The 14,779-nt window shown below is 43.7% G+C and overlaps 1 protein-coding gene across 37 annotated transcripts in view; it reads right to left on the bottom strand.

The window, feature by feature from the left end:
• Magi1 (membrane associated guanylate kinase, WW and PDZ domain containing 1) overlaps window positions 1-14,779 on the bottom strand; it is a 625,393-nt gene that overhangs the window by 206,917 nt on the left and 403,697 nt on the right. Inside the window, exon 1 of one of the 37 annotated variants that reach the window (XM_075983434.1) lies at window positions 13,490-13,918. The exons of 26 other annotated variants lie outside the window; for them this stretch is intronic. The gene's annotated coding sequence lies outside the window, so the exon portion shown is untranslated. Of the gene's footprint in view, window positions 1-12,531; window positions 12,747-13,055; window positions 13,162-13,369; window positions 13,919-14,779 lie in introns of those variants that run through there. 10 more of the 37 variants (XM_075983442.1, XM_075983436.1, XM_075983437.1 and 7 more) reach the window with 10 other exon arrangements.

The raw sequence follows: 14,779 nt of genomic DNA, 5'->3' as shown, positions 1-14,779 counted from the left end.
TTACTGCTGACTCAGCTGAGACCATCTGAAACAATGCTTTTCAGGAGGCCAACGCTAGAGTTGGTGAGGCTCTGACAGGACCCTGCCAAAGTCAGCGATTTCTTAAAAATGAGGTCAGGTTATAAGGAACCCTAATAGCCTTGCTATTGCTGCAAGAAAGCTAAACCAGCCACTACGTACCTACCCTCTCTAAAAACAGCAAGAAACAATGGGTCACACCCTGGGAGAGCTGGTCAAGAAGCCCATTCAGCACAGCTAGGAAGTCAAAAATTCATGCCCAACTACATTTTTGGCAGATACTGTATCCCAGCAAAGAGAAACTCACAGGTGGTTTGCAGGCTATGGCTTTGTCCTTTAGAAAAGCATTAAGCAGAGAGAAGGCGTATGCAAACACATCACATCCCCAAATCTTGCCATCAGACTCCCTAAAATTAAATCTGAATTTGTTAGCTAAAAGCCATCAATGACTCCAGCACTAAAATAAATGGAAATGAAAAAAAAAAAAACCAACTTAGTTCAGTGCCTAAAAGCCACACTTGTGATGGACCTACTGAGTAAACATTAGCGGTACTATTCTCTGGTCTTCATTCACCCAACAAATCATTCACGCCTTCCACGTACCAGCTATGAGCCAAACCCTGGAGCTGCAGTGGTAAGCAGAAGTCACAAGGGACTTCCCCTTTAGGTAGCTCACAGATCTGTTATAAGGAAGGCAGACAAGCTCACAAGAAATTCACAGAAATCAGTAATACTCTCTCATTTGCTCAGTAAGTATTCCCTTTGTGTGAGGGTCTACGCATGATACGCTACTTAACATTGAGTAGCAATTAGCCACTAAGACTACTGTACAAATGAAGGGGCAGACTCTTAGAGGTGAAACGGTTGGCTAAGGGTCATCTTTATGGTGAGAGACAGAGTAAGCCCATGTAGGTCCAACTCCTAGCAAAACTTAAACAAAAAAACCATCAAGAATGAAGGAAGGAAATGAAGGAAGACATGGAGAACCATCTTGATATTTTATTTATTTGTGAGTATAGATGTCTGTGTGAATGTCTGCACATACAAACAGGTGTTCATGGAGGCCAGAAGAAAACATCACACTCTGAAGCTGCAGTTACAGGCTGTTGTGAGATGCCTGACATGGGAGCTGAGAACTGAACTCAGGTCTTCTGGAAGAAAAGTATACACTAAGCCATCTTTCTAAGCTCTATCTCGATATTTAAAAAAAAAATCAGAAAAACTACTAAATGAATAGGATTGATGGACAGTTTGTGTATACCCTTAAAATTCTTGATGGTAAACAATGCAGTTTTCTAAGTGAATAAAGAATTCATACAAACAGCTCACCAAACAAGATATATAAGTGACAAATAAGCACATGTGGGCATGTTTAGCATCTATAACGATCTGGAATTAGGACAAATTACTACCATGGTGTTAGAAAGTCTAAAAGCTATGGCAGGATGGTTCAAAATGTAAAGACACTCGCTGCCAAGCATAACCACCTGAGTTTAATCCCAGCACCCCAACGGTAGGAGAGAACCGAATCCCCTATGTCCTCTGTCCTCCATCCGTGTACTGTCAAGTTCTTATGTGCATATAGACACACACACACACTGAATAAATAAACATTATAAACTATGCGCACATAACTAAATATTTAAACTTACAATGTAGCTTGAGATTCTTTTATTTACTATAGTTGAGACAAGACTGTTTCAGAGTTAGCAGTCCTTTGGATCTGAACTATTTGTATAACCTTTACCCAGGGCATATCTCTCATTTGAAAACCCAACCTCTGAAAAAGAATGAAATTACATCATCTTCTAAGTGTGAGCATTACACTAAAAACTCATTAGAGTTCAGCACTGGGATTACTGATGAGGAAGGCTCAACCCATACTAAATATGCCAGGCATGGTGGTGCATGATTTTAATACCAGTACTTAAGTGGCAGAGGCAGGCAGATCTCTATGAGTTCCAGGCCAATCTAGTCAACATAATGAGCTTCAGATGACCCAGGACTACACAGTGAGACCCTGTCTCAAAACCAAAAAAGCCAAATGCTAGAAAAGACATACAGCAACTAAGAGTCCTCCACTGCCCACCGCAGTGAGGAAGTGCCACTGTAGAAGTGGGTAAATTTCTCCTACCATTAACCATGGACTTACCATGTGAGCCAGGCATTTACTCAAACGAAGTGAAAATCCAATTTGAGTACTCATGTGGTTCTTTGCCTAGGAATTCTAAGCCTATTCTCTTGTTATCTGTGGAACCTCCTGAATGACATTATTCATAATTCCCTGAGTGAGAGCAATTCAATAGTCCTTCAGGAGGTAAATAGATAGATGTACTGCGGTACATTCATAAAATAGAACAATACACAGCAATACAAAGGAACTAATAATGCAAGCAACAGCAGGAATGAGTCTTTATTATGAAAAAGAAGCTGAATTCAGAGGCTTAATTCTAAATGGTTCCATTTAGATGGTATTTGGGATAAGTAAAAAATACTGGTAACAAAAAAACAGATATGGATGGTTGGGGGTGGAAGGATACTGACTACCAAGGGATGGGGAGGAAGGAATTCTTTGGGAGACTTCAATATTCTCCTTGAATGAGCTAACAGGTCCAAGATTATATGCAACAGCCAAAACGCAGCACCAATTTTAAGTGAATTAAACTCACTTAAAAAAAACTCAATGTTTTTAACAACACCAAAAAACTTAGCATTTCTTAGAAGCACACACACATACATATACACAAGCACACACACACAAATGCACACACTTAAAATTCACCTAAATTAAAACCACCTCAAACTAACATAAGTTTTCTTAATGACAAATGTTGGAACATACATATTTTCAAACTGGCAAGAAACATAACAGACTTTTTTTTTTTTTAACACCCTCTTGCTGGTTGGCAAGCACACAGTTCCCTCCAACACCTTCATTCTGCGTTCTGGAAAACGGAAACACAACACAGAGAGGCGTCTGGGGTAAAAGACACAGGTTTTCCACATATCTTTTAAGTCACAAAAGCTGCCTTGAAGAAAATGTTTTTAAAGAAAGGAAATGCAACCTCTCCACGAATAAAGTCAAACTGACCACGAAGGAAGTCAAACCACAAGTATAACTGCATCCACTGCCTTGGAGTCCCATCCCTAACCCACTGCTGGGGGACCCTCTGCTCTAAGGTTAGGGATCTCTGAGATCACACAGAAGATACCACTGTGCTCAGTACCTCACTATGCTCACGCTGTCCACAGAAAATAAAGCATGTTCCACCCAACAGCTTTGCATCATACACAGTAACACAACAACCAGCTTCTTCAGTACATGGCAAGACCAGCTGTCCTTTAAGGTTGGGTGAGGAATACATCTAGAATTCTCCTCTCCAGACACATGTGAGTCTCCCTGGGCTCCAGAGTCATTCTATTTCCTGAACGGTCCCAGAGCGCTGGCTCATCTGCCTACCAAAGACTCACTGAAAACCCCTATTACAAGCAATTCAAAGCATGAAATGAAAATTGATGCTTTCAGCTCATGTAATGATGAAAATGGGAAACTGCCAGAAACTCCGTGTTCCTTAATTTTCCATGTCACATTTCAAGAATGCAGATAGCAGCGTGTCATGTGAGATAAGAGAACGGACTAAGGGTGAAGCATTCTTCCCCAAATTTGACCCCATTACAGCGGAGCATCTGCAATAAAAGTAAGTCTGGTAAGGACGTATTAATAAAAGCAGAGAAAAACAGTCTTCCAAATCAGCACCAAGCAGGGCCAAGGATGGCAAGCGGACATTAAAACAATGTACCCTGTGTCCTTCAGAGTGGATCAGAGCATACAAGTGAGAGGAGCAACCCAAGGACTATCTCTAAAGACGATAGAATTAGGCTAAAATACCCAAATCCTTCTACAGTTGTATGCTTTATAGTCTTAGGAACTGAAAAAGCATGAAAGCATGCGGGTAATGTATTATCTCTCTTCTTCCTTTAAAACAAAAGTTCTCTAAGGGCAAGAATTGTAAACCACCGTACTGCAGGAATATAGCAGACTGCCTGAATAATATTTAATGCATTAGACAAATTTTTTGTTGAACAAATCAATGAAAGATTTTAGAAGAAGGATGTTTGTCTTCCTCTACTCGAGTATCATGTTTTGTAACTACAAAATAAATATTAATACATTGAACAGATTGCATGATAGCCCCTAGAGTCACATAAAAATGTATGAGACACTGTACTCAGCCTTAGACTAATATTCTAGGTAGAGAAAGAAATATTTGCTTGTAAAGAGCCATCTAGATAGTCAGGAACTCCCCATGATTCTACATGAAGGGTTTGGAGCTGGGGTGGATCAGATTACATAATGTACCATATTAAGGTTTAGGCTGGAGAGATGGCTAAGTGGTTAAGAGCACTGCCTGCTCTTCCAAAGGTCCTAAGTTCAATTCCCAGCAACCCCATGGTGGCTCACAACCATCTGTAATGAGATCTGGTGTTCTCTTCAGGAAGAGACCTGGTCAGTCGTCCTCATCACCTGAGACCATAAAATCCAATATGAACAAGTTCAATAGAACCGCCATATATATACAGAACCGCCTGTATATACAGGCTACTCATGTGTGCTTCAGCCAGGACATAAATTTCACTCATTCTTACTAGAACTTACCAGAAGGCTCCTATGTTTTGTGTCCACTGTAATATTCAGAGGTAGATCTTTAGGGGTGTTTAAATGATGAGTGCTCTAATACATCAATGGATTAATATGACATTATTGGGAGGTGAGGGAAAGGAGGAGGTAGAACCTGGTGGAAGCAGGTCCCAGGGGCATGCCTTGGAGAGATCTAGTTTTCCCGCGTCCCTTCCTGCTCCCTGGCTGCTAGGATGGAAGCTGCTTTTCTCCAGCCATGTCCTTCCACCCGATGCTCTGCTTTCCCATGGCTCGCCAGCTGGGGATCGTGGGCAGAAACCTCTGAACTCATGAGCAAGAGGAAGCCATTTCACCTGCCTGTCGTTTAGTTAGCTATCTGTCACAGCAGTGAGAATCTGAGTGACACACCACACACAGGGATGGCTTCCTCAAGTGTGTGAAGCTGAGATTTGAGCCACGATTAAACCTGGCAGAGATGGATTCATTTCTGGAGCAAAGCAGAAGGAAGATAAACAATGAGGCACTTCTGGGTGGTATGTACTAAAAAGGACTAAACTCCAACTTACCATCTCCCATACCCTCTTAGGACAGCCAGAGGCTCAAACACCTCCCACTTTGCTGGACATCTCCACTTAAATGTCCCTTGTGACCTTTCAATTTCCCTGGTCACTCTTCCTAGAACCAATCAATATGTCATTACTCCTCCTCTTCCTTGTATTTCTCATTCTGTTACTCACTAAGTCCTTCTAACTGAATAATCGGGCTCAGGACTTTCGTTTTAGCCATAACTTCCTTGTAAATGTACCTGCATTAACTTCAAACTCTAAATCAAGGGTTAACAAACTTTCTTCAAGCAAATAGCTCAGGGTTGGCAGGCTAACTATACCCTATGGTTACACAAAAGAAGGGAAAAAAAGAAAAAGCCCATATTCCAAATGAAGACTATATCCAAAAACAAAACAAACAAACAAACAAAAAAAACGAAACAGACAAACACAAACTTTATTTGTGAGAAGAAGCAAGCAGTGGATCATATTTTGCCAAAGAATCAGTTAGATAGCCTCTACCGTAGATGGCTGCCAGAGTTATTTTCAAAAAATGTAAGCAAGGAATTCCTTCAGTTAAAATTCCTCCAAGATTCCCAAGGCCCTCAAGAGAAGTTCTAAGACTGATGTTCTGGCAGGACACAGGAGAGCCACCACGTCCCTACCATGACAGTCCCTCACAACTCTCATAAACGCACGCTCCACGGTGAGTGACTTCGCAGAAATACAGATGCTCTTCAAGATGTGCACAAGATCTCCAGGTGTCCTGTTTTTCTGTCCTCTTCCCCTCAAAGCCACCAGACCATCCGTGACCTGAATTCCAGCCATGTCAACTACACTCGCTGTCCCCCAAACACCTTTACATAGTTCATATGACAGCATGCCATCTCCCCCAGATGCATTTCCTACCATCAATGCCACTGGATCCTGAGTGAGAGAAAAGGCCACACTTCATGCAACTTTGTCTCCCATGCCCTAGTCCACTATCTTCCTTGTAGCTGAGAGATATTGAGTATTTGCCTCATTAATTAAGAAAAAAAGTCCTCAATCAACCTTGTATAATTTTTAAAGAAATTTGAATTCACTGGGCACTTACTTTACCATGGCTGTGCCAACTACTTTTAATTTCACATTAAGTACTAAAACCTGTCCACATGCAGGAATGCACTGTTCTTTCTGAAGATGATATAAGGGCATAATTTAAAATTTCCCCTTTTACAGGAGATGTACTTTAAAACTGCTACTTGGCTGCCTCCCCATCAGTCTTTAATTAGCTGCTTGAACAATGCTGAGTATGTTACAGCCTCCTGCAGAAAGCTAAGTCCTCAGGCAATTAGTTTGTCCTGCTAAATATGGCCCACGCTACCACTATGCCCATGGTAGGCAAACTCTCACAGAGGGGTGCAAATTCTTACATCTTCCAGGACCAGGACACAAACCTCTGAGGCTGAGGACATGAGAGGCCTGGGTAAAAACCTTTATTTCTTATAAATATGTATGTAGGGAGGCCATATTTGTACCCACCATTTCTTCTATCAACCTGTGCAACTTTTAAAGACTGATACAGTTCGAAGGAAGGTGAAAGGAAATGAAAACTTGCACACGCTGACAAGAAGGTGCATTACGAGATTCCTTTGTAAAGGTGTTTCTAATCCTAAAACACGCATTCTCTAAGGCTAGAGGAATGGCTCAGCTAGGAAGCGCTCACTTTGCAAGCACAAAGATTTGAGTTGGATCTACAGAACCCGCATAAAAATGCCAGGCTTGTAATCTCAGTGCTGGGCAAGCAGAGACAAGTGGATTTCTGGAGCTCGCTGGCCAGTCGGTCTACCCTAATTGTTAAGTTTCAGGCCAATGAAAAACCCTGTCCCAAGGAGGTAGACAGAATTCTGAGAATGACACCAGAGGTTGCCCATGGACCTCCACATACACCTTTCATGTGCATGCATGTGGACCTGAACACATGCATCCTCATGAACACACATACACAAATGCACACACGCATAGAAAATACATACCCTTTTCACCCAGCGATGGCAGACACCTCAGAAGTCGAACCTCCAGAAAGTTCCAAGTATGTACAAAGTTACGGCTCTAACAGTGTTGTCATAGGAGTGACCTAACTAATGACAGCCTAACTCATGGCATAATGGAGGTTCCCATAACTCCAGATCATAAACCCCTGAGAACCCATGTTTTGTCTAATAAGACATTTCTCATTCACTAAGTCCTAGCTAAACTCCTGACTTAAGACATGAGATGTCACTTTCTCAGCTTCCTCATATATTCAAGCTAAAAACCAAACAAACCCAAACAAACGATCAAACCCAAACAACTACCCTTAAAAAATAAAGCTAGGCAGAGGTGATGCACACCTTTAATCCTAGCACTGGGGAGGCAGAGGCAGGTGGATCTCCAAGTTCAAGTTCAAGGCCAGCCCAGTCTACACAGAACACCCAAGACTACACAGAAAAATCCTGTTTAAAAAAACCAAAAATAAAAAATATAAAAATAAACTCGGAGTCACTCTTCATCCCTTCTCACCCTCACCAAAAAAACATCCATGGCTTCAGCGCATCTCTCCTCCGAGCTTCCCAGCTGCGCTCTTCCACTCCTCCAGACATCTCAGCACACTGCCTAGAGTAGTCTGCATTCTCCTCAGGCCCCTACAATGGCACGATTCATTTTGTGTAGTATGGTTGGGCCCTGAAATGCTGCTTTCCACAGTTCTCCCCACCTTCTCTTCTCCGGCCATTCTCATCTTCCTGCTGTTTCTCTGAGAGTGCAGTTAGCATTCCTGCTGTGGTGTCTATCCTGGACAGCCCATCACCAGACATAGCTCCTTCCCTCACGCTGTCAACGTTTATGTTTTCTTCCCTGTGGGGTCTAACCTGACACCTTAAAGACCCTCTTTGAAACTGCAACACACCCAATCCCCATGTTCCTGGACTTCCTCCTCTCCTCTGCTCCTCCCCCCCACCACATCTGCACCATTTTGTACACTAAATAACCGACTCTTGCCAACCCCCCCCCCCCCCGATTGTAACACAGACCCCATGCTGGACCTTCATCCTTGAACTTGATTGTAAATCCCAAGCATCCCAATGGTTCTCAGAACAGAAATCTTGCAAAATTACTATTTGTTGAATGTTTCAATGTATCTTATGACTAAATGAGCTAGCTCAAGCATGAAGCAGCCTAAAAACCCAGATTTCAATAATGACTAGAGAGCAGGAAGTAGGCAAACGTGTACTGACATGGAAAGTTGCCCAGATGTGATTGATGTAACAAGAAAAGCCAAGCGGAACTCGTGTGCTGGGCTAGTTATTGTATATCAATATGGGAGGGATAAGGGAGGCAACCCAAAGTCCCAGCATCAAAATGAAAATTAAAAGCATTATACCACTCTGCCCTAGACACGGGGCATTTGCTACCAAAATTTTGGCAATGATACTTTAATTAATTAAGAAGTCAATTTCAGGTGGAAAACAGTAGTACTGATTAAACAGGAATAGAGGCTGCTTATGCATATACTAATGGAGAAAATTGAGAGCGGGCATACACACACACCTTCTGCGGTATGAGACTGAGGTCAACTGAAATTAAATATTATATTTATCTTTGTGACGTGACTGACCTCATTTATAAACAATCAAGTCAACTTTTGTTTTGATCACACTATAGCTTTTAGGAATAAATTTCACACAAAGTATTTACTTACAATAATCATTTCTACCTCATCCTCCTCTCTCTACCTTGATTGGACTAAGTCAACATGGGTTCTAACTCAAGCTTCAGAAGCTCAAGTCTAGTCTACGTCTCTTATTATACTACAGGCCTCGGTATTCAAGGCACAGAGTAGGCACACACATGTGTGCTACTTCCGGGTAGTAACTTTACCACTAAACAGAAACGTCAATAATGACATAAGGGTCCAAAAAGCCATAAAGAAAAGTAGTAAAGCTTCCATAAACCCAGGTGTTAAGCATCATTAGAAAGAGCCAAATGTTTGCAGACCGCCTCCCTTTCGGGCCCTACCTATATTTAGTATTTTTAAAGCAACACTCTTTGGCATTGCTCTACAATTAATTAGAAAATTATGGCACTTACTGCTTTTCGGCAAGTTATTTCATATAGCTGTTGTCAAATTTGCAGATTCACATGGATCTAATCTTTACCATGGAACAGAAATACACCCCACACAATAATTCAGCATCACCCTGAAGATCAATTAAACAGTGAGCAGAACGCTAAGTGCTTTATTTCCTATGGCATATGGGAAAACTATCTAGTTTGCAGAAGAGAACATGCATCTTTAAATGTGGGGGACCTGTCCCTCCTTTCTCTATTTTTGAAATGATTTCTTCAGGTATTGGCAGAAGCAAGAGCACTCTAGCACTCAGACCAAACTTTAAATGACTGCCCGGGGTTCCTGGTGCATCCACTCAGTCAAGTAGTCATTCACTCAATATGTATTATGTACTAGGCATGGCACTTAGAACCGGGATCCAGAAAGGAAAATGGCAAAAGGCTCCATAAACAAGTATGTTTATCACAAAGAAAAGAAGTCTATGCCTTAGGATTTATTTCTTTTCCTTTCAGGCCATATAACGGCAAATATCGAAGAGGTTTGAAGTTAGCGGGTCATTTTCAAGCCTGGGGTCTCTCTTTACTCTCATGTTTGGACTCTTTCAAACATCACAGCAAATGTCAAACAACATTTTCCCATTGATTTTATGCCTCAATCTGACGTCTGTTGAAACTTCAAAGATGCCAATCTCCTTGGAAGAAAGAATCAAAATGAGCAACCAGAGCCCAAGATGTGCAGAAGGGGAATACACCAAACCAAACGGAGTATCCCCATGGCATCAGTCATCAGCACACTAAACTCTCAGGACAAATGGAAGAGCCCTTTTTATAAGTAAAAGACGAGAGGACGAAAGGTTACCAAAGAGAAACAACACGCGGCAGTGCTCAGGAGGCAATGCTCAGCCATAATCCCCGGTTGTGAGCCTCTCTGACAAGCTGTAGAGATGTGTTGGGGGCCAACAATGGCAGAAACTTCTCCAGAAGACCTGGGGATCAAGAACAAGGTCTTTGGAGCCACTGTCCCTAGCACTTCAGAAGATGGAAAGCCAACAAGAGACGACCTGCCGTCTGTCACATGGGCATCTGCAGAGTTCCCACATCAATGGCTGACAGTGCTGCCTTTTCTTTCCACCAACTTCTCAAAAATGCTCTGACAGTTTGTCTGGTGCCAGAGGGTGTCAGTATGACTGCGAGGGATGTGCTTACATTTAAATATTTGGGGTCTGATTATCAACATTAGAAACATTTTTTTAAAAAAACAAGAAAATAAACATGCTGGGAGAATAATGGATTACCAAAGGAACTGGATTTTGCCAGAAAAATACAATAGCAAAGAAAAAAATATTTGAATGGAGAGTTGCCTTTGATTCTGCCTTTTCTGATATTTGCACCTCTATAGTCATTATTAACTAGAGAAACTCTTACATTTAGGCCTAAGTCTCCGCACATTCTATTCCTATAGAAAGTCTAATAAGCCAAAATTGGAGAAACACGTTGAACTACATACTTAGTGGTACATACAGATCATGAAATCTCAGTTGCTGTCAACTTAACTGCTTTAAAGACACTTGCCTAGGGGCAAAGAGAAATGACAACATTTTATTTATTATTTGCTTGCTTACTCATTCATTTTAGTAACTGCTACTAGTCAATCCATGTTTGACTTCTTTGTAAATGTAAAGGTTTTCTTCTTTCTCCCTCGCCTTTATTCTTTCTTCTAGACACAGGAGAGAGTGAGGTAGAATGCACTACTGGGAAATGCCCTGGCTGCACATCAGCTCCAGCCATGACTTTTTTGGGTACCAATAACTCATGGACTGTTATCTTATATATCACAGTGGCCCATCTATACCTGTGTATCACAGGAAGTCTCAGTGTGGAATAAATCCAGTGGATGGTTGCTCCACTGGGACACGCCCTGGGTCACTCACACACGGATGCTCTAGTCTTTTTGGGAAAACTTCTGTAACAAACACAATTGCCCCTGCTTTCTGCTCAGCAAGGACAAGCAAGTCTAAGTTTAGTGAAAGAAACAAAGATAAAATAATAGGTCAATTCCTCCTCTATAGTGAAAACACAGGAGAGTCAGATACAATATCAAACATTTTCTTCAAGGCATTGCCATAGAAACACAACTTGAAATTTGTAGCCTGAGAAACTAGAGAGGGAAGCAAAACAGGAATGTTCCAACATTCTGGGGGTGGGGTACAATGGGAGTGGGAGGTGGTCAGAGATGGGTCCTAACAGCAATCCCTTCCTTCTACCCCATCCTCCTCCCCAAAGCAGAAAAGCAGCCAGGGGCAAAGGCAGACTGTTTCTGTTTGCTCAGCTGAGAAATGGAGGCCTCAACATAGTGTTGACACCATCAATCTGTTCGAGCTTTCAACAGCACTAAAATTCTTAGGCAAGTGTGCGCTAGACCTTATCGACCAGGTACTGTGCAAGCTCAGTCATGAAAAGGATCCGAACATACATCTGACCAATGGAGAATTCCAAAGTTCTGGTAAAACACCAGTTTTCACGAGGAACTAGCCTTATAGATGAAAAAAAAAATGTAACCTTTTCTCAACAAAACCATTTTTCCCAGAACCCCAAAAGTCAATGTTAGTCCGTGTTAAAATGTACATAGTTACATATAAAACCAGTTAAATATTTTCAACATAGGAGTCACACGTCACACGCCCCTTCCCCTGCAAATGCTTCCAGTTTTCATCTGAGCCTCCAATGAATATGTCTGAACCTTTTGAAAACACTGAATAGGTTCTAGTCAAGAGTAGTAAAAACAAGCACGCAAGCAAACAACAAAACCAGCAAGGGTTATTTGACCAGTGCACAGTCCCAACTAAAAAGCCTCCTAAATGATTCTCAATGGATAGGGCTCTAGGCATAGGCAACTCTTGGCAAGAGAAAGGGGCCTATTCCTAATCCTTACAAATAAACAAGGCATACCCTCAAACCATTTAGTTCAGACACAAATCCACGCCCTTTGTGTGGAAGGCCAACTCTGTGGCTGAGACAGCTTCCTTGCACACTTCACTGCCCCCTTGGTACTCAGGTCGGACAGATTCGGGGCTGAGAAGGAAGGTACACCCTCCTGCCTCTTTAAAAAATAAAGATCCCAGCCTTCCAGGATTGGCTCATTAAGAACCAGCTAGGGAGAGCAGCCTTTCAGGTCCCAAGCACTCACAAGCCAGACTCCGGAATCCTGTTTCCTGATGCCCACAGACAAGCATACCTTACCTAGATAAGACAGTGCTCTCACAAACACATGTTAATTTCCAGGAAGCAAACTTAAAAAACCTTCTGCATGTACATTCCTCCTTTTAAAACTGGGGGAAAGGAGAGAGGGGATGGTGGTCCTTTCCTTCTTTATTTTCTTGAGAGCTAGCAAAGCTCTTCCAAAGTGCAAAGGCATTTGCCTACTACCGCCAGGAGAAGCAGCTCTCGGTCTCCCCGCCTACTCCAGCCCGGGCGCCGGAACAATGCTGCAACACGCATTTACCAACACCTGCTGGAGCCTATTAATATGCACGGGGCCTACGGCTGAACCCCCTCCCCTTCCCCTGCCCTCCACACTGAGCAGGCTTTCATCTGCTCCTTTACCATCCATCAGGAACTCATTTCGGCGGCCCCCCTCCCCCTCCCGCCCCTAGTCCCCCATTCAGCAAAGCCTGGGGGCCGCCCCTCGCTCTGGTTCCCCAAGCCCAGGCTGACTAGCACACTTTGGAATGCACTTCATTAAAATTTAGCTGCCCGATTCCAACCTGCAATGCGGAGGAGGCAATACAAAGCGCACGCCACACTTCCTCCAGCATCCCCTTCAAAAGCCCCATTGTTCGTCAGGCATCTGCTAGGGAGCCCAGCCTCTCCCTACCCACTGACCTCTGATTTTTTTTTTTCTTCCCTGCTTCTCCTCCCACCCTGCCCAGCCAAACGGGGCCTGCCTGCCGTTGAATTAAAACGCAGCCTCAGCCATCTGGCCCTCCCAAGCTGGCCCACTGCCTCCCCTCCTCCCTGGTCCACACACCACACATGGCATCTTCACCTCCATGGATGTTCCCACAACCCAAGTGCAAACCTCCGGTGGTAGGCACCCCGGTCGCCGCCTAGCTGATCCCAGTCTTCCTCCAGTGGCCGAGCGTTCGAATCCAGAGGTGGGCAGGGGGCGGCCAGGAGGAGATCGTGGACTTGTACTTGCCTGCAAAAGCCCAGCCAATCGCCAAGATTAATCCTTCCTTTTGTGCGCCTGAAAGAGCCTCCCACCACGCTGGTCCTCGGCTCCGCAGCGGCTGTAAGGAGAGGCGGGGGTGGGGAGTGGGATCTGAACCCTTTCCTAAGCTATCTGGGGGGCTCCTCTGCCACCTGACCACCGAGTGGGTTTTCCAGGGCACAGACTCTGGCTGGAGGAGCAGCTGATATGCGAGAAGGGAGAGAGGATGCTCAAGCTTGCGCCTTTTATATCACTGGCGACATTTCTAACACATGACAACAATTTCCATCTGTATTTAAGCCGGGAGTGTGAAAAAAGCGCATTACATCACAGAGCCCGGGTTCTTAGAGGCTGCCGGATATCTAGGCCAGGGGGGATTAGGGCTGCACCTGTGAAGGGGGCGGGAGGGGGCGGGACCCAGCTAGCTCCCCTACCAGGACATGTCAAGTCCCCATCACCCGATTGGTCCTAGGGAGCCCTTGGCCAAGGAAAGGCGGGAAATCGGGTTGCCCCATTTGCTAAGGACTGGCAGCTGAGTGGACAGATGGGCCAGAGCTTGGAGGTATGGTAAGGAAAGGTGGGTGACTCTCAGGAACAGGGACAGATGCCTCCCAAGTCCCCTTGGCCTTTCTCCTAACTTTGAAAGAAATTTCACACACATAATTCTTATATTTGCAACAGTTATTTCTTGGAGTTAAAGATGATGGAGAAGTGGAAAATGAGAATTTGAAGGATTCCCCTTCAAGTAGCTGACTCAAAAAAAAAAAAAACTAAAGGTAGACTCTCATTTAGAATCATGTTCTTTGAGGATTATCGACTCGTATTCAAACTTACTTTTTCGTTTCTTGGTGTGTGTGTGTGTGTGTGGTGAGAGTGTATCGTCAGTCATTTCTATAGTTTAATTTTTGAGGCAGGGTCTACCACTGAGCCTGAAGCTCACCAGCTGAGCTGGACTAGCTGGACAGCAAGCCCCTTGAGATGCTCCTGCCTCCGCCTCCCCAGCACTAGGACGAAAGGTGCTGCTGCTGCACCTGGCTTTTGGGAAGAGAGCTGGGATCTCAGGTCCTCACGCTTGTGCAAGCAGCTCTGTACCAGTCATCTCCTTACCCCTCCAGCTCAGACGTTTGATCGCAGGCCTATTCCGAGTTCAGTGTCCTTATTCTGTGTGGTGAGTGGAAAACATTCCTTAGAGCCTTAGAACTCACTCCAGAGAGTAGATATTTTCTGTTGGCAGTTGAGGAAAACACGGGTAGCACCAGAGTATGCCTTTGACTACAA

This window comes from Microtus pennsylvanicus, chromosome 8, assembly GCF_037038515.1.
Source record: "Microtus pennsylvanicus isolate mMicPen1 chromosome 8, mMicPen1.hap1, whole genome shotgun sequence".
Classification (NCBI taxonomy): domain Eukaryota; kingdom Metazoa; phylum Chordata; class Mammalia; order Rodentia; family Cricetidae; genus Microtus; species Microtus pennsylvanicus.
This window is presented reverse-complemented; position numbering and strand designations above follow the sequence as displayed.